The sequence below is a fragment of the Schistocerca americana genome, chromosome 5 (assembly GCF_021461395.2).
Source record: "Schistocerca americana isolate TAMUIC-IGC-003095 chromosome 5, iqSchAmer2.1, whole genome shotgun sequence".
Taxonomy (NCBI): domain Eukaryota; kingdom Metazoa; phylum Arthropoda; class Insecta; order Orthoptera; family Acrididae; genus Schistocerca; species Schistocerca americana.
This window is the reverse complement of record NC_060123.1, coordinates 566,669,198-566,688,808: the sequence shown is the minus strand read 5'-3', so window position 1 is coordinate 566,688,808 and position 19,611 is coordinate 566,669,198. Positions and strand designations below refer to the sequence as shown.

The 19,611-nt window shown below is 41.4% G+C and overlaps 1 pseudogene; it reads right to left on the bottom strand.

Moving 5' to 3' along the window:
• Nucleotides 1-9,277: 9,277 nt before the first annotated feature.
• LOC124617004 lies at nt 9,278-9,395 on the bottom strand (annotated as a pseudogene).
• Between the last annotated feature and the right edge of the window lie 10,216 nt (nt 9,396-19,611).

Genomic DNA, 19,611 nt, shown 5'->3' with positions numbered 1-19,611 from the left:
GGCGGATTGCCGTCCTACAGGCCCAGGTTCGATTCCTGGCTGGGTCGGGGCTTTTCTCCGCTCAGGGACTGGGTGTTGTGTTGTCTTCATCATCATTTCATCTCCATCCGGCGCGCAGGTCGCCCAATGTGGCGTCGAATGTAATAACACCTGCACCAGGGCGGCCGGACCTGTCACGCGAGGGGCCTCCCGGCCAATGACGCCAAACGTTCATTTCCATTTTTCCAATGGTGACTGTCAGAAACGTGCGTTTTCATTGCCATCTGTGAGACGCCAGTGGGGTTGATATCGATCTATCTTAAAAATACCAACTGGATGACAATCAGTCGTTTGAGGTACAATAAATTTTGTGTAATTCTTGCCAAATTTAGTTCTGGAGGTGTGGTGTCACCGCCAGACACCACACTTGCTAGGTGGTAGCCTTTAAATCGGTCGCGGTCCGTTAGTATACGTCGGACCCGCGTGTCGACACTATCAGTGATTGCAGACCGAGCGCCGCCACACGGCAGGTCTAGTCTAGAGAGACTCCCTAGCACTCGCCCCAGTTGTACAGCCGACTTTGCTAGCGATGGTTCACTGTCTACATACGCTCTCATTTGCAGAGACGACAGTTTAGCACAGCCTTCAGCTACGTCATTTGCTACGACCTAGCAAGGCGCCATATTCAGTTATTATTCTGAACAGATAATGTTGTGAATCATGTACCGTCAAGGGCGACGTTCATCATTAAATGGTTTAAAGTTAAGTATCAAACTAATTACGTCCGCTTTCTGAATTCTAATTCCTTGTCATGTTCCAGATCTCACGTCAGTATAGTCCTTCCCTCCTCACGCCAGCCTGCGTGAGCTAAAACGCGTGCATTTCGGCCTCCTCTAGTAACACGGTGTTGGCTCTTCTGCCAACACAACAGGAGGCATGACACCTTGTAAGTAGGCTGTTTAGGTTTTTATGTTGGTAATGCCACGTAGCCCTCTGTGTAAAAATCAGTGACTGTGCTGTGTGCAGTCTGTGGCTGGTTTGCATTGTTAAAATAATTGCTACTGTAGTGTTGGGCAGTTGGATGTGAACAGCGCGTAGCGTTGCGCAGTGGTGCCGCCAGCAGTGGTGGAGAGAGATGGCGGAGTTTAGAGAGCGGATGATCTGGACGTGTGTCCATCAGAAAGAGTAAATTTGTAAGACTGTATGTCATGAACTGATATATATATATATTATGATTTTTGAACACTATTAAGGTAAATACATTGTTTGTTCTCTATCAAAATCTTTCATTTGCTAACTATGTCTAGCAGTAGTTAGTGCCTTCAGTAGTTAGAATCCTTTATTTAGCTGGCAGTATTGGCGCTTGCTGTATTGCAGTAGTTCGAGTAACAAAGATTTTTGTGAGGTAAGTGATTCATGAAAGGTGTAGGTTATTGTTAGTCAGGGCCATTCTTTTGTAGGGATTTTTGAAAGTCAGATTGCGTTGCGCTAAAAATATTGTGTGTCAGTTTAGTGTTGATCAGAATAAGTAAAGAGAGTAATGTCTGAGTACGTTCAATTTTGCTCAGCTGTTCATTAATTTTTCTAAGGGGAGATTACAACTTTTTCAGACACACCTAATCACTTGCATAAAAAATGGCAATTGCAGAATTTTGCTCCTCTTGCAAAAATTTCTGTGGAGACCCATGTATGTGGCACACAGTCGATTAATGCTACATAACTAACACTGCATCAGCGCATGTGCTGTATTGTTGCTCAAGCTGAGCACACTCGGTGTTAACGTTACTTGTACTGTATCAAAACCGCAAACTTTTATTGTTTTGTAAAAAGTTTCTATTACTGAACATAAATTCCTTTCCTGAAAAGTGTTTTCGTATTTTATTTCTGTCATGTTGTGACCTGCACGTTTGAGTACGTTTCTTCAAATTTGACCGATGATTTTTGAGCTATGATTTTTTAATCGTTCTTCATTATGGAAAGAGTTCTTGTTTTATCTTTCACTTTTACAGTTTATTATTACAAGTGAGACTAACAAAATACATTAATTTTGGTGTATGTGGATAATGTTCATCAGATATGCAGCGCATACGTGCTAACATGAAACTAACCACTCCAGTTAATCAGCTCTATAAGCTCTTATGAGTTCCAAAAATGATTTCAGTGAAATGCAACATTCAGCTGTTGAGTTTACGTAGCTCAAATACCGTGTGCTACAACACTGACTCACTTATTTTGACCTGCGTCCTACGAAGTCTGTACTTTGCACTCGAGTAAGCTCATTTGCCCTGAGCCTCCAGCCTAAGTCGCAGTGTTTGCTGTCAGGTTTGTTATCTGTCAGGCACTGCAGTGGCCTCAATGCACACATACGCAACACCAGGCAATTTTTGTTTCATTTACTTTAAAAATTCATAATTCATTTTTAATCCAACTAAAATTACTGTTAAACTAAACCGTCACTTCTATTTTCTTAGCTACATCAATGTGCTACAGTTGAGGAGTGAACAAAGTTGTGGAAATACCGTGAGAAACACATGTTTGAACATAAGATGTTAGTCAAGCCTGCTGGTTGCGCCGTTGGATTTAACCATTAATAATATGTAATTAAATTTGGCTTAACGTAATTTTTATTAATTCATAAAACCCGCCCCTCACAGGTTTAAATAATATGTACTATAATCTGAATTTTAAAATTAACATATCGAAATATCGATGTTTTCAATCAATTAATCGTCGATATCGATAAATAGTACAGTAACATTTGATAACGTCGAACATCGGTATTTATATATAAATGTCCCATCCCTAGTTCACACAGCTCGCTCAACAATCAGTTGTTACTGCCGCTGCGCTGTGGTGTTGTAGAATCTCTAAGGCTGGCGTGTGGGATGTTAAGCAAACACCGAAGCTCTCAGATTTTTGCCGATTTCCCCTGACTGAAGCAAGACTGTCAGAGCTTGTGTACTTCAAAGTATTTGATAGAATAATACGTGAAATGGAAAACAGATCCCAGGTTATTTCATGTGACTTCAGGAAGGTCAGGAAACGCCTTAAATGAAAGTTCTATATCTTGTTACGAAAAATGTGTAGCTGATTTTGGTGCCAAATATAGCAGAGCTATCGAAACAGCGCAGCTAGGTGACGAAATAGCTGCTTTTAAGTTCCAAGTGAAAGAGCCGGTGAAGAGTATTGAAATGGCTTCCCATTTGCATATTTTGAGAGTTTTCTCAATGTGTGGAGTAAGACATGCTTATCCGAACACTGCAGTAGCTTTGAGAATGTTTATGACCATAGGACTGACTGCAGCATCTTGTGGACGTTGTTTCAGCAAATTAAAGACGATAAAAAAACACTACTTCAGGACAAGTGTACGTGAAAGCAGACGTCCACTTCGACTTACCTTGTCTATAGAATACGACACAGCTGTTGTGTGTCACTTCAGTGACACAATCAATGGGTACTTCATTCGAAGTATGGAAATGAAAAGCAAAATTATAATGAAAATACTATTCCTGGAAAGCGATAATATCTCAACTCTTAGTTTTAGCCCTTTTCTTTTATTTCTAGTTAATTGTTCACGTTGTTTTAATTATTTGTGAGGAGCAAATAAAATCTTTTATTTACTATGCATTAAACTAAAAGCAATGTACAGTAGCTGCCACAGACAATAATATGTAGAATTCTTTAAAAAAATTTATTCAGTTTTTAATTTGTTTGTTACAATGACATATTTATTGTGTGCAATATATTTCATCAATAGGTTTTATGTAAGCAATATTTTTCAATAATGATTCATTTATATTACTGGTACTTACTTACAAAATTATAAAATTTGATTAATCTGCACAAAAAGTTGCAGAAACATAGTTTCACAGGGGTTTCTGTCTGTGTGTTGGGAGAGGGGATTTGGGGGGGGGGTTAAGCTGACTAAATGTCAAAGAGAAAAAACTGGGACACTTGTACTTATACTTCATAATAAACTTCATTGCTGCACTTATGCTTACCTTTCTCTTCAGTTATTGTGATATTTTGAAATCAATAATAGGGCTATAATGATTCAGCAGCTGAAAAACCCTTGACAAGAAAGAAGCTTCATTTTGTGAACTGAAAAGAAAGTATAGGTACAATACACATGAACAAAATTCTTTTCTGAAATGAAACAACTGTTATACACGTTTTTTAGCTTCATTTTGTGAACTGGAAAGAAAGTATAGGTACAATACACATGAATAAAATTCTTTTCTGAAATGAAACAACTGTTATACATGTTTTTCTTATAAGAATATATTTTCTGCAGTGTTTAGTTACTATTTTAAGTAGGTGTAATTTGTTAATCCCAAAAACAATGCAATATTAATGATCAGTAATAAGATATAGATCGTACATGTCATCCTAAGATGTATCTTTGCTATATTTTTTGAATGATTTCTTGAAGCCTTCAGCTGCCATTTTATTTATTTCCTGTATGATTGTACAATTTCGGTCTTAGGCCATTTTCAAGTATTTTATGGATGATTTTTTGGTAACAGATTATGTCATATACGTCGTTGCTCCTATGACATGAAGTTATGCTCATAAATTAGTTCGAGATGTTCACGCTATTTTAGGAGCACCTTACTTTCGAGCATTTATTTCAAAGCTGCAGACCCTATCGCGTTGAAAATTTGCTATATTTATCAGAAGACTGAATTGATATTAGCAGTTCCTTGTCAGAAAGAAGATACTCATAAAATTCTGAGCAAGATAGACTGACATAAGTTTTCACACTAAAAATAGAAGCCGTTGTATCAAAACTAACATGACCTTTTTTTCATTCCAGTACACGTTAATTAAAGTGGAAACCTTTTCTGCTGCAGCATTTGTACCTGGCAAAACTAACAATTTTCTCCACATTTTCCACAGGAATGTTACAAATTTCTCATTTTTTAAAAATATTGCAGTCCATCTTTCTTCAAGAGGTACTTTCTTTGTTACCCAGTCTTTGATATGCCATCTCCATCATGCTCTTAACACGTTCAAACTCATCGAATAATCAGTTCTCATTGAAAGGAGGCAGAGGAATACCAAACTGAGACAAAAAAGCTAAGAGAATCCTGAACACCTGAACATGAGTCCAGTGAGGTAGATAGTCACAACGAATCCAAGACAGATGCTGAATGTCTGAATAATGATCCAAGGCTCACTTTTATGTAATTCACACAGTCATCTAAACAAGTTTCGAATGGTTTGAAGAACTCTTTTGTTATAATAAATCCTTCTTCCAAAAGTTTTTTCAATATTTCTGCAACTCCTTTGATTATGAATCTGTTGACCTTTCTAGAAATTAACTTTTGTCGAAGATTGTCAATCAAATTAGAAGTTTCAGTAAGTGCTATCAATTTCTCTAATAGTAGCGACAAAAACTTCTAACTGGTCAGCTAAACCTCAACCACATTGGCGAAGAACTGGTAGAGAAGAAATTCAGCAACATTTGAGGGCAGATATTAATGGAGAAAAATATGACTTCTGTCCTTCAAAAATATCCAGGATCCTCTGAAAGGCAGGAATAAGAGACAGCCAACGTGTTTTGTTGTTACTTTACAAGGACTTGTATTCAACACCAGTAAACTCACAGGATTCTTTAAAGGCGTGGGCTCTAACAATATATGTATCAAAATACTTGTAAATTTTGAACAGAATCACCTCAACAGCAATTGGCAGACCATCTGCTGCTGATCGAACACTATTTTGCAAAACATGAGCATCACAGCCTATGAATGCAAATACTTTTTCCATTAAACCATATTGTGTCCAAAATTACTCAATAAACTGAATTCGTGTATTGCCTGTTTGATTAGGAGCACCGCTAATATCCAAAATTTTTACTTTTATGCCGAAACCAGGAATGTAGTCTCGAATCACTAATGGAATCACTTTAATTGATCTGTGTTTTGATGCATGAGTCATTACAGAAACATATTTTGCTTTTTGTAATTCATTACTGTAGGAACATGGGCGGCAAACACATTAACAACAGCTGATTGACTTTTACACTGAAGCGCCAAAGAAACTGGTGTAGGCATGCGTATTCAAGTACAGAGATATGTAAACAGGCAGAATACAGCGCTGCGGTCGGCAACGTCTGTGTAAGACAATACGTGTCTGACACAGATGCTAGATCGGTTACTGCTGCTGCAATGGCAGGTTATCAAGATTTAAGTGAGCTTGAACGTGGTGTTATAGTCCGCACACGAGTGATGGGACACAGCATCTCCGAGGTAGCGATGAAGTGGGGACTTTCCTGTACGACTATTCACGAGTATACCGTGAATATCAGGAATCCGGTAAATCATCAAATCTCCGACATCGCTGCGGCCGGAAAAAGATACTGCAAGGACGGTACCAACGACGACTGAAGAGAATTATTCAACGTGATAGAAGTGCAGCCCTTCCGCAAATTGCTGCAGATTTCAATGCTGGGCCATCAAGAAGTGTCAGCGTGCGAAAAATTCAACGAAATGGCTGCACAGTACAAAGCTTTACGCCTCGCCTTGGCCCTTCAGCACCGATGTTGGCTTGTTGATGACTGGAAACAGATCTCGCTTCAAGTCTCGTTTCAAATGGACGTGTACGTGTATGAAGACAACCTCATGAATCTATGGACCCTGCATGTCAATAGGGGACTGTTCAAGCTAGTGGAGGCTCTGTAATGGTGTGGGGCGTGTGCAGTTGGAGTGATATGGGACTCCTGACAGGTTATACATACGCAGTTATCCTGTCTGATCATCTGCATCCATTCATGTTCATTGTGCATTCCGACGGACTCTGGCAATTGCAGTAGGACAATGCGATAATCGACACGTCCAAAATTATTACAGAGTGGCTTAAACACCTCCGCTGGCTGCCAAACTCCCCAGAGATGAACATTACTGAGCATATCTGGGTTGCCTTACAACGTGCTGTTCAGAAGAGATCTCTATCCCCTCGTAATTTTACGGATTTATGGACAGTGCTACGGGATTCATGGCACCAATTCCCTCCAGCACTACATCAGACATTAGTCGCGTCCATGACACGTTTTGTTGCCTCACTTCTGCGTGCTCACGGGGGCCCAATACGATACTAGGTAGGTGTACCAGTTTCTTTGGCTCTTCAGTGTAGTTCAAGCACAATAATATTTAGACTTGTCGGAAAGCTTACGGATCAAAGAAGAAGTAATCATTTGGTCGAAAGCTGTGAGTCTGATGGACGACATGACAGCCAAACGTACCTTCTTCACCAGCCAGTTCTAAATCAGGCTTCCTGTTGTGACTTAGCACGACAGCCAAGTCACAACGAGAGGAAGCCGAAAGGCACGCGTTAAGCTCGCGCAGATTGGCGTGAGGTCTGGAACAGTTAAAAGGAAATTAGAACTTAGAAAATGGACGCAGTTGGTGTAATACTTAACTTTAATCCACATTTGTAGAACATCGCTCTTGATGATACATGCTTCACAATATTAATTAGCAAAGCTATGGCGCCTTGCTAGGTCGTAGCCAATGACTTAGCTGAAGGCTATGCTAACTATCGTCTCGGCAAATGAGAGCGTATTGGTCAGTGAACTGTAGCTAACTACGTCGGCTGTGCAACTGGGGCGAGTGCTAGTACGACTCTCTAGACCTGCCGTGTGGTGGCGCTCGGTCTGCGATCACTGACAGTGGCGACACGCGGGTCCGACGTATACTAATGGACCGCGGCCGATTTAAAGGCTACCACCTAGCAAGTGTGGTGTCTGGCGGTGACACCACACTTCCTGTAGTGTTTTTCTTCAAAAATGAATTCTTCTCTGGCTTCTTGCAGACGCCGATGACGCTTCCTTGTGCTTCTTCTTTTGGAGATGAACTTTTATGTCGCTTCTCCTGCCGTGACCTATAGAAAATGCCGATTTTCACACAATACATTCAGCTTTACGTTTGTATCATTTTCTTTAAGAAATGGAAATTTTTTCTTTAACGTTTTTTTAAATGGACACTTCTGCTTGGACGTTTTCACCAGACACGACACTTTCTGAGTTTAATATTCAGTCACTGACTCCTAACAACTGTAGGTAGTAACTTTGTCTGCACAGTTGATCGCTTCTAAGTCTGAATCGTTGTCAGTTGTTCCAAAACCCGATAGACTTGAAGCTTTGTCACTAAGCGAGTGAAATCTGTCAACATTGTGCCACCCTCTCATTTGACTGCTGACTATTAGGGTCTGTCGTGTTACAGGTCCACGCGCGGGGCAGAACTGAAGAACTGAGGTGAAATCTGCTGCCAATGTGACATATTTAACCCACCTTACACGTTACATGAACTTCCGAGCTCTGGCCTGTTTCTCGCACGTGTCGACTCCACGCCGTTTGATGCGTCGCCGAGCCCGGGGATGATGTCGCAGGGCGCCACACATTTGGTCCATTTACAGAAGAGGTTAGTAGCAAAATTTGGAACTTCTGCGTGACAAGGGGAGACAATTACGGGGTTTCGGAAAAAGGATCCTTTAATTGTGTTATGCAGTGTGTTTGATGCATCCACCAAACAGTTCACTGGATGACATTCACACGCCGAACGTATGCTATAATTGACTACACGCCGACGCTCATCCAGTTATTGTCCAGCTATCATCAGTTACAGTCAAGTTTCAGCAGTTCTTCAATTCTACATTAGCCTATAAGTTACCTACAAAATCGACCACTCCTAGTCGCTTGACAGCTTACGCCGACTGTCGAATGTATACCAGAGTGATAGTCAAGTGTGTCCCTATTGAGACAATGAACTTAAACTTTCTCCATACTGACCTTCAATTAGATTAATTAGTAATCATTTACTATGTTAGGGCAGTTGAAGTGAAGAACTTTAAATTAGTACTACGCCTTCTCTGGAAACCAAAGCTAAGTAAATTTATGATAAACGTTTTTTCAGTAAGTATTGTTATTGTTTCTCATGTATTGCCTAATGATTCTCTTTTAGATATTGCCTTGTGAAGAGTTTGCAGGCAGCCCTCTTCTATTTAGCTTCGGATATCTGTAGCAGGGGGTTCGCTTTTGCTACCTTTGTGTTGTGGACCTATCTTTGGTGAACAAAACAAAACTAAAAACTCCTCCCGAACAGGTCATGAAGGCCCAACGGTACCGACCGGCCGCCGTGTCATCCTCAGCCCACAGGCGTCACTGGATGCGGATATGGAGGGTCATGTGATCAGCACATCGCTCTCCCGGCCGTATGTCAGTTTCCGAGACTGGAGCCGCTTCTTCTCAACCAGGTAGCTCTTCAGTTTGTCTCACAAGGGCTGAGTGCACCCTGCTTACCAACAGCGCTCGGCAGACCGAATGGTCACCCATCCCAGTGCTAGACCAGCCCGGCAGCGCTTAACTTCGGTGATCTGACGGGAACCGGTGTTACCACTGCGGCAAGGCCGTTGGCACCTTTGGTGAACAAACACCCAGTAATCTGGATGTTCCACGATTACACCAGCCAGCCAAATGGAGATCTACAATGAGACCTCTTTCAAATTCTGTCTGTTGCTCATCACGCAGTTCCACACGAGTGCGCATGCCCGTGTTCTTCACAGTGGTCACTAAAAATTTGACGCTGTAAACGCCTCTTATATACGAGGGTTGTTCAGAAAGTAAGTTCCGATCGGTTGCGAAATGGAAACCACAGGGAAAATCCGGTAAAGCTTTGCACAGATGTGTTGGGCAGCGTCTCTAGTATGCCCGTCGATCGTGTAGCGTCGCTCTTTTGTTATGAGTGAACAGTCAGCACGTTGAAGATGCGCAGGGAATAGCGTCTCCCGCCAAGTATGAGGGCCTGGTTAGAGATTTCGCCTGTGTCATGCAGCCCACGTAACACAACTGTCAAGCAGTTCCTTCTTGATGTCAGTTCTCGACCGCACACTGCAGGGGCAATGAAGACGCTCCTGCAGCGTTTCCGATGAGAAGTGTTTGATCACCCACAATACAGTCCGTAATTGGCTCCCCCTGAGTCTCATCTCTGTTCAAAAGAACCTCTGGCTATGGAGACAAAGTTTTTCAACAGACAAAGAGCTGCAGACAAGTGCAGATAACTGGCCGAAAGCACAGGCGGCTGCTTTCTGTGACAAGGATATTGGAAAGTTGATACAACGCTACGACAAAACTCGGAAGTTGGAGCGGCGACTATGTAGAGAAGCAAGTGGAAGGTGTACCTAACTGTTGCAAATAAAACGTTTCTAGTTTTCACTGTGGCTTCCATTTCGCGACCGATCGGAACTTACTTCCTGGACAACCCTCGTATCATATTAGGACTGATAACATCACTTAATATGAATAACATTAATGAACTATGGTGGCTGTTCTATCTGTCACAGGAAATTGCAGTTCTAATCATTTATATATACGGCGATGGTGTCTATGTGTATGTGTGTGAATCTACATTGACATCAGTCTATGTATTCTGGGTGCTTCAGCTTGTTGTCAGGCAGTGTAATTTCACTATGCATTCCTGTCCGCTGTATTTTCCCAGGGGAAATGGGAGGGAAATTTTACAGGAGTCTTGGTATATCGACGGATGCAACAAGAACATTTGTTACGCGTTAATGTAAATCATCTTAAGATTTAGGTCTCGCAAACGAATATGTCATGTAACAAACAGCTACAGTACTTTTAACTTAGTCAATTGCATGACAAAAGTTCTTCCGTTGTGGCGTAACATCAAACTCTTTTACATATCGATCCTTTTATTTGTCTGAATCTGTCTGAAACACCCAAGAAATGGTGACATTTAACTGAACTAATACATCTGGTGGAAGCAGACTTCGGGCAAACTCTGTATGCGTTTCAGATTAAAGTATCGCGAGGCTGTAATGACCCTACGACTTATTCTAGAAGATCGGTTCAAGAAAGACAAACTTACGTTAATGGCATTTGTAGATTTTGAGAAGGCTTTTGGCAGTGGTATGTTGAACGCACACTTCGAAATTCTGAAGATGGCAGAAGTATCTAAAGAGGGACAAGTTATCCACAACTCATACAGAAATCAAACTGAAGATTTAAGAGTCTAGGGATACGAAAAGGAAACAGTAGTTGAGAAGGAAATGAGATGGGGTTGTAGTCTATCCCCGATGTTATTCAATCTGTACGTTGACCAAGCAGTAAATGAAACAAAATTGGAAATGGCATAAAAGTTGAGGGAAAGGAATTATAAACTTTAATGTTTGCCGAAGATATCGTGAATCTATCAGAAACGGCAAAAGACTTGGACGAGCACATGAAAGAAATTGATAATGCATTGAAAAGCGGTTACAGGGTGAACATCAACAGATGTAAAACTAGGGTAATGCAATGTAGTGGAGTTAAATCAGGTGAAGAAAATTAGATTAGAAAATGCGATGCTGAAGGTAGTACCTGAAGGCTGCTATCTGGCAGTAAAATAACTGGTGATGGCCGAAATACGGAGACCATGAAATGTAGGCATTCAATAGCAAGAAAAGCATTTCTGAAAATGAGGAAGTTAACATACATACATATTTTAAATTAAAGACTCCCACCGCGTTTTTCTTCGATAAGTGAAGGCTAACCTCAGGAACTACTGCAGAGGTTTTTGTATTGTTTTCACTAACATACATGCTGATTCACAAAGAAGGCTTTGTAGAGGTAGTATTATGGCTATACCAGAGATTTCGTCCGGTCGCAAATACTATTTTTTTTTTTTTTTTTATGGAAATAAAGATCACAGAGAGGAAGAGAATGGAACTTTTGAAATACGGTGCTACAGAAGAATGTTATAGATTCATCGATGCGGAGTTCGGATAACTAATGAGACACAGGATAGTATTGGGGAGAAGCGAAAATTACGCACATCTTAACTTAAAAAAGGTATCCATTGATGTGACTCACTATGATGCATCAAGGAATCGTCAATCTGCTGATGGAGGAAAGTGTGAGAGGAGTAAAAACTGTAGGACACCAAGGCATGGCTACTGTGAAAAGCTTGCAGTAGTTAAGTACAGATAAAGAGGCTTGGACTAGCTTGAAGAGCTGCACGGAACCAGGCTTCGGATTCAGCAACACAACTGATTATTGTTTCATTTCGTTTTCTAGTTGATTTTAAATTCTTGAAGACTGTGCACGCTTCTCTCGTTCGTTTACTTGAGCTTACTGTATCTTTACAACAAAGCAAGAAATAAAAGAAGATAAGGAAACCATGAAACACATGCTATTATAATTGGAGTAGTACCTTTTCTTATGCTCGGTTTTTACAACTGTTTCTACGCTGGACTGAACGGTTTCAAATGCAAATATTAGGCAGTCTACAATTTGTGTGATAAACCGAGTTTGTTACATGCGTTTACATAAAGGTCAAAATCTAAATACGATTATCGGTACATGAGTTACGTATAAATTACACTGTATACTGCGTTCATCATAAAAATAAACGTGTTGTAAACATTGTACTCTGGATTATTCCGCGTTTGAGGGAACCTCATCGGATTTCCCTTCACTTGGAGCGGAAGCCAAGCTGTTCGAGTACGATAGTAAGGAAACGTTTTATGCTGTTCATTACGCACACATCGACTAAGCGATGATATAGGGCAACGGTTTTACCGGCGCATTGATCTTGGACAGCGCTGATTAACCAAATGGTCCATCTAACCTGCAGTGATGTGAACAGTTGCAGTAAAAAAATACGTAAAAAGAGACGAGCAGAGAAACAACATAGCTTCAAATGACATTTACTTTTTAAACAGAATGAAGTAACATATGACAAAATTCGGCAATCTACTCTTCTTATGTGACCAGGCGCAAACCTAACATGCTGCCGATTTTAGCTAGCATGGTGCAGTAATTAAAAACAAGAGTCATGAAAATTCCTAACTTAAATACAGGGTAATTTATCTGCGAGTGCTACATGTGACTTAAAAGCATATAAGGATTTCACCATATGATTAAATATGGATGCCGCAGAAGGTATTACAGACAGCCCTTTGTTATTGTTTGAATTCCTTCCATATCCGACTTCCAGGAATACATTTCAGTACTGGAACTGTCATCTGCTACGTTGATCACGTAGCGATCAACAATAGCCTCCCCGAGGCCACCCAAAAAAATCGTGTTTGCTCCTTTTCTTTTACGAGGTGCCGTTCTTCATTTCGCCGGGGTTCAGCAGTGACATGTGACAAAGCTTCGTGGATTAATTCCAGTACGCCTGGCAGCTTAAATGGCTTGTTATTTCTCGCGACAAATCCCATAACTTGACTTCAAATCAGTTATATTGGGTTCAGAATGCAGTGGTACGGCAACAACTGTAAAAATGCAACGTTTGACCGTGTGCCCCATGCCAAGAAAATTGTTTTCCATATTTCTACGACTTATCACCCTGGCTCGTGTGAGACCACATGTGTGACGTAAAATAATGGACATATCCAAATGAAAGGTATTTGATATTTCACTTTTGCCCCAAAAATTTAGACGTGTAATGTTTTTTAACTTAAACAATCTTTAACACAATTCTATAAATTATGGACAGTTAAGAATTTATCTTGCTAATGAAAACTGGAATTCTGAGTGTGATACGTATCTCGAAAGAAGAAGACATGCATTTTTCATAAAACTTTTGATTAAGTATGTGTTAATTCGTAAACTGAAAGGGAAAAAAGGCCATAACGAGATTCAAACTAATAGTTCACAGAATAGTTGATTCTGAAATTACTAGTCTAGGCTACCGATCGCGCCGCGCATTGCATTACAAACAATGCCTTATATTTAGTAAATACTGTTTCTCAAGAAACTTCAAAGGCGATTTTCTCTGTAATCTTGTGAAAAACACTAAGGAAAACGTGTTTACCGAGCGAGGTGGCGCAGTGGGTAGCACACTGGACTCGCATTCGGGAAGAGGACGGTTCAATCCCGCGCCCGGCCATCCTGATTTAGGTTTTCCGTGATTTCCCTAAATCGCTCCAGGCAAATGCCGGGATGGTTCCTTTGAAAGGGCACGGCCGACTTCCTTCCCCGTCCTTCCCTAATCCGATGATACCGATGACCTCGCAGTTTGGTCTTTTTCCCCAAAACAACCCAACCCAACAACTCGTTTCTCGCTATTTTTTTAACGGTGTTCCGTGTGCATGTTTCACCACGAAGGAGAGAGCAGGGTCAACCATTTTCACAGCACGAATGAACAGCACGACAATTGGAGCACGAGTAGCATGTACAGATATTGCAACTGTACATGGTTTTTGAAATAAAAGCTACGTAGCTAAAATAAGATTAAGAAAAAACATTGATGGCTGTTAATACATTAGAATACCATCAAGTTTCATTTACAGTGACATAGTGTCCGCCCCAGGTAGCTGAGTGGTCAGCGTGACAGACTGTCAATCCAAAGGGCCCGGGTTCGATTCCCGGCTGGGTCGGAGATTTTCTCCGCTCAGGGAGTGGGTGTTGTATTGTCCTAATCATCATCATTTCATCCCCATCGACGCGCAGGTCGCCGAAGTGGCGTCAAATCGAAAGACCTGCACCAGGCGAACGGTCTACCCGACGGGAGGCCCTAGCCACACGACATTTCAATTTCAGTGACATAGTAACAAGATTTCTCATACTCAAAGTTGAACTTACTTACACGTGAGTAAGTATATACAGGGTGGTCCATTAATCGTGACCGGGCCAAGTATCTCACGAAATAAGCGTCAAACGATAAAACTACAAAGAACGAAACTTGTCTAGCTTGAAGTGGGAAACCAGATGGCGCTATGGTTGGCCCGCTAGCTGGCGCTGCCATAGGTCAAACGGATATCAACTGCGTTTTTTTAAAAAATAGGAACCCCCATTTTTTATTACATATTCGTGTAGTACGTAAAGAAATATGAATGTTTTAGTTGGACCACTTTTTTCGCTTGGTGATAGATGGCGCTGTAATAGTCACAACATATGGCTCACAATTTTAGACGAACAGTTGGTAAAGATCTGATAGGTTTTTTAAATTAACATAGGTACGTTTGAACATTTTATTTCGGTTGTTCCAATGTGATACATGTTCGTTTGTCAACTTATCATTTCTGAGAACGCATGCTGTTACGGCGTTATTACCTGTAAATACCACATTAATACAATAAATGCTCAAAATGATGTCCCCTCAATGCATTTGGCAGTACGTGTAACGACATTCTTCTCAACAGCGAGTAGTTCGCCTTCTGTAATGTTCGCACATGCATTAACAATGCGCTGACGCATGTTGTCAGGGGTTGTCGGTGGATCACGATAGCAAATATCCTTCCTTCAACTTTCCCCACAGAAAGAAATCCGGGGACGTTAGATCAGGTGAACGTGCTTCGACGACCAAGCCACCTGTCATGAAATATGCTATTCAATTCCGTTTCAACCGCACGCGAACTATGTGCTGGACATCCATCATGTTGGAAGTACATTGCCATTCTGTCATGCAGTGAAACATCTTGTAGTAACATCACGTAGGAAATCAGCATACATTGCACCATTTAGATTGCCACCGATAAAAAGGGGGGCAATTATCCTTCCTCCCATAATGCCGCGCCATACATTAATCCACCAAAGTCGCAAATGTTCCACTTGTCGCAGCCATCGTGGATTTTCCGTGGCCCAATAGTGCATATCATGCCGGTTTACGTTGCCGCTGTTGGTGAATGACGCTTCGTCGCTAAATAGAACGCGTGCAAAAAATCTGTCATCGTCCCGTAATTTCTCTTGTGCCCAGTGGCAGAACTGTACACGACGTTCAAAGTCGTCGCCATGCAATTCCTGGTGCATAGAAACATGGTACGGGTGCAATCGATGTTGATGTAGCATTCTCAACACCGACGTTTTTGAGATTCCCGATTCTCGCGCAATTTGTCTGCTACTGATGTGCGGATTAGGCGCGACAGCAGCTAAAACACCTACTTGCCGGCTGGAGTGGCCGTGCGGTTCTAGGCGCTACAGTCTAGAGCCGAGCGACCGCTACGGTCGCAGGTTCGAATCCTGCCGCGGGCATGGATGTGTGTGATGTCCTTAGGTTAGTTAGGTTTAATTAGTTCTAAGTTCTAGGCGACTGATGACCTCAGAAGTTAAGTCGCATAGTGCTCAGAGCCATTTGAACCATTTTGAACCAAAACTCCTACTTGGGCATCATCATTTGTTGCAGGTCGTGGTTGACGTTTCACATGTGGCTGCACACTTGCTGTTTCCTTAAATAACGTAACTATCCGGCGAACGGTCCGGACACTTGGATGATGTCGTCCAGGATACCGAGCAGCATACACAGCACACGCCCGTTGGGCATTTTGATCACAATAGCCATACATCAAAACGATATCGACCTTTTCCGCAATTGGTAAACGGTCCATTCTGACACGGGTAATGTATCACGAATCAAATACCGTCCGCACTGGCGGAATGTTGCGTGATATCACGTACTTATACGTTTATGACTATTACAGCGCCGTCTATCACAAAGCGAAAAAAGTGGTCCAACTAAAACATTCATATTTCTTTACGTACTACACGAATATGTAATAAAAAATGGGGGTTCCTATTTGAGAAAACGATATTGATAGCCGTTTGACCTATGGCAGCGCCATCTAACGGGCCAACCATAGCGCCATCTGGTTTCCCCCTTCAAGCTAGACGAGTTACGTTCTTTGTAGTTTTTTCGTTTATTGTTTATTTCGTGAGATTTTTGGCCGGTCACTATCAATGGACCACCCTGTATATTCAAATGTTTTATGTTTTTATATTATACTTCCTGACATGTTCCACACCCACGAGAATCATCTCATTTTTTGGGTCTATGGAGCGAAAACTGAATCTAACCTATTGTAATCTAATCTACGACTGCTGACCAATCATGGTGTTAATGTTTGTTTACATCTCGTTTATTGTTATGATAATCAAAGTATAGTGGAGGCATGCACGTGAGGGCTGTTATTTATCAAACAAGAATTCTGTGTGTTCTTCATGCTTGGGTGATACATTTGGACGGATGATACAGTTAATTTCAGGCTCATTATCCCTGAGGTGTTTATGTGTTACACACACTTTGCTTCAGTAAAAATTCCTCGACAAAAATGAAACAATTTTTCCTGCATCCGTAGTATATAAGATACATTGATTCTGACTCGATAAAAAAAAAAAATGCGAGCTTATGAATAAGAAACCCTGCATGTGAAACAATTTTAATATGCTGGAGAGATTGTTTGTTAATGAGAGTTAGTATATGTTTTGCTTAGGTAATTTCTTTTCAATTTTTTGAACGAAAACTAATCCTGAATTCTGATGTTTGTCTTGTAATTTTCTCCTTCCCTTGTAAAAACGAAGTTTTCGGACCTAATATTGATTACCTTTTTCAACTGCTGAGGATTCGAGATGACCGTTTTAAAGCTACGTATGAGAACACTACTTACTTGGTTTCGGTACCTTAGCAGGAACTGCTAATCCATTGCTGTTGCTGCTAATAAATGACAACAACACGAAACTGCATTTGTTCTTGTCACGAAAGATATTTTTCGACACGTTTTGCTAAGATTTTTTGTTGCTGAATATTCGACACGTTCAGTTTGAAGCTAGTCCTCCGCGTTAGTAAAACAAGAGATAGCTAAGCCCGTTATTTTAATAGAAGTGACTACATTGTAGCGGCCAATATATGAGTAACAGGGCGATGTGCAGAAAATGGCGGTAACCGGCATGCTGACCCACTTTCCTTATACAGAGATTATTTTGTATAGTGTGGAAACTCCACTCTCAAGGTTCGTACATAGGCACGAGGGCAAACACCTTGCAATCTATAAACATAGAGCTGGCAGTTTATGTGCCGCATCATAGCTGCAGTGCAGAGTCACTGTTACAGGCACATCGCAGCTGCAGTGCCGAGTCACCGTTACAGGCACAACCGGTTTGTGGTTTCGCACGCCTCGTCAGCGTGACTTGCACCTTTGTCGTTTCCCCGAGAATTCCTTTCGTCCGAGAATCTAGACAGCGTGGTGGTTTAAGGCATGTATTGATCGACCGAGTCCAACAGGCATGGAACTCCATCACACAAACGCATTCAACATTCTGGCGGTTACAACAGTTATTAATATTCCAGCATTTCACATCTGCAATGGCTTTTCTTGCGATTACTTTAACCTGTTATCTTGGAAAGCTATTTCCTTAAATACGTTACCAAGAGAAAAGTATTCCCGAAATTTGATTACTCTATTACATTAATTATTTTTGGTGTCGTGATTTTTGTCCGTCAGTGTATTTCACGTACCGCGAGCGTTAGCGAATAGTCAGTTCACCAGATATAAATTCATTCGATTGTTACTTTCTGCCTTGCCGGTATCCAGATGAATTCAGTTCCCGGTTAGAAGGAAGTCCACATGACGATCACGTGATCGTCTTCTTGTTCCACGTTCCCGCGTGTAAACATATAGGGTGCACACGAATTCCACCGATAGAATTTCGAAGGCTGTTGGAGGATATGTTCTATTCTGGTGTGAAGTACCTGTGGTCTCTGGCAGCTCGTTAAAGAGTAATTCAATTAGGTTTGATTTCTTGCCACCGTTTGTCTTTGTATCTGCATTGTACCGAAAATATCTGAAGAACAGTGCAAATGTCGACGGGAAGTGTAGTGCGTTTTTTGGAAACAAAGCTGTTCCACTCACTCACGGTAGTTGCTGTTGATAACTGTAATGCCCAATTCACACTTCGCCCTCAAGCTTGCATTCAGTATAACTCGGTTCTGTCTTGGGTTTCGTTTTTCAGCATTGCTAGTATAACCCCCGCTACAGTGTAACACACAGTTTGTTACACAGAAAACATAGGTGTACTGTAGTCACTTGATAGTCCACAATTTCAGTCTGCAATGGGTCATCGCAAATTATGCTCCAGGCTCTCTCAATAATCCGTAGAAAAAGCAATCAAAAATGTAGTCTAGTTGAAATCTAGTAAGCAGCCAGGCCAGGAAAGAACCGTGTAAAAAAGATACAGCCTTTAGCACAGCACAGTTCGAGAAGTCTGACCTTGTGTCGGCTGTAAGAGATAAAGCAGTTAGTTGTAAGTCACGAACGGGTTCACCATGATCCTCATGGATGTGTTTACTAAACGCACGACGACATTATTGTGCGGTTTCGTCTGAGGGTTGTCGCATTACTCACCGTTTTGTACTGTACTTGTTAATGGTTGCCATTTTACTGTTGAGGTTGTATTTTCATACCAACTAAGGTAATTAATATAACAAACTGAATATACATTACTTCTCCGTAATGCGCCACCGGAGGCCAAGCGTCCCTCACATCAAAATTCTCAGGAAATGTATTTGAACAACTTCTGAAACTTAATCGGCGGAGTTCCGTTAGCGTTTATATGTTTCCTTCAATGCCACGCGGTGAAAACTGTAGCGCAACGTCATACAAGTCGGTTTCTGATCAATCGTATAATTTCTTGGTGTCTACAGGGGAAACACGAGTCCCTCAGAACATGCGATGTCTTAATGCTGCTTGTCGCAAACTGACATGGTGGATTTGTGCCGCCGGCCGGAGTGGCCGAGGGGTTATAGGCGCTGCAGTCTGGAACCGCGCGACCGCTACGGTCGCAGGTTCGAATCCTGCTTCGGGCATGGATGTGTATGATGTCCTTAGGTTAGTTAGGTTTAAGCAGTTCTAAGTTCT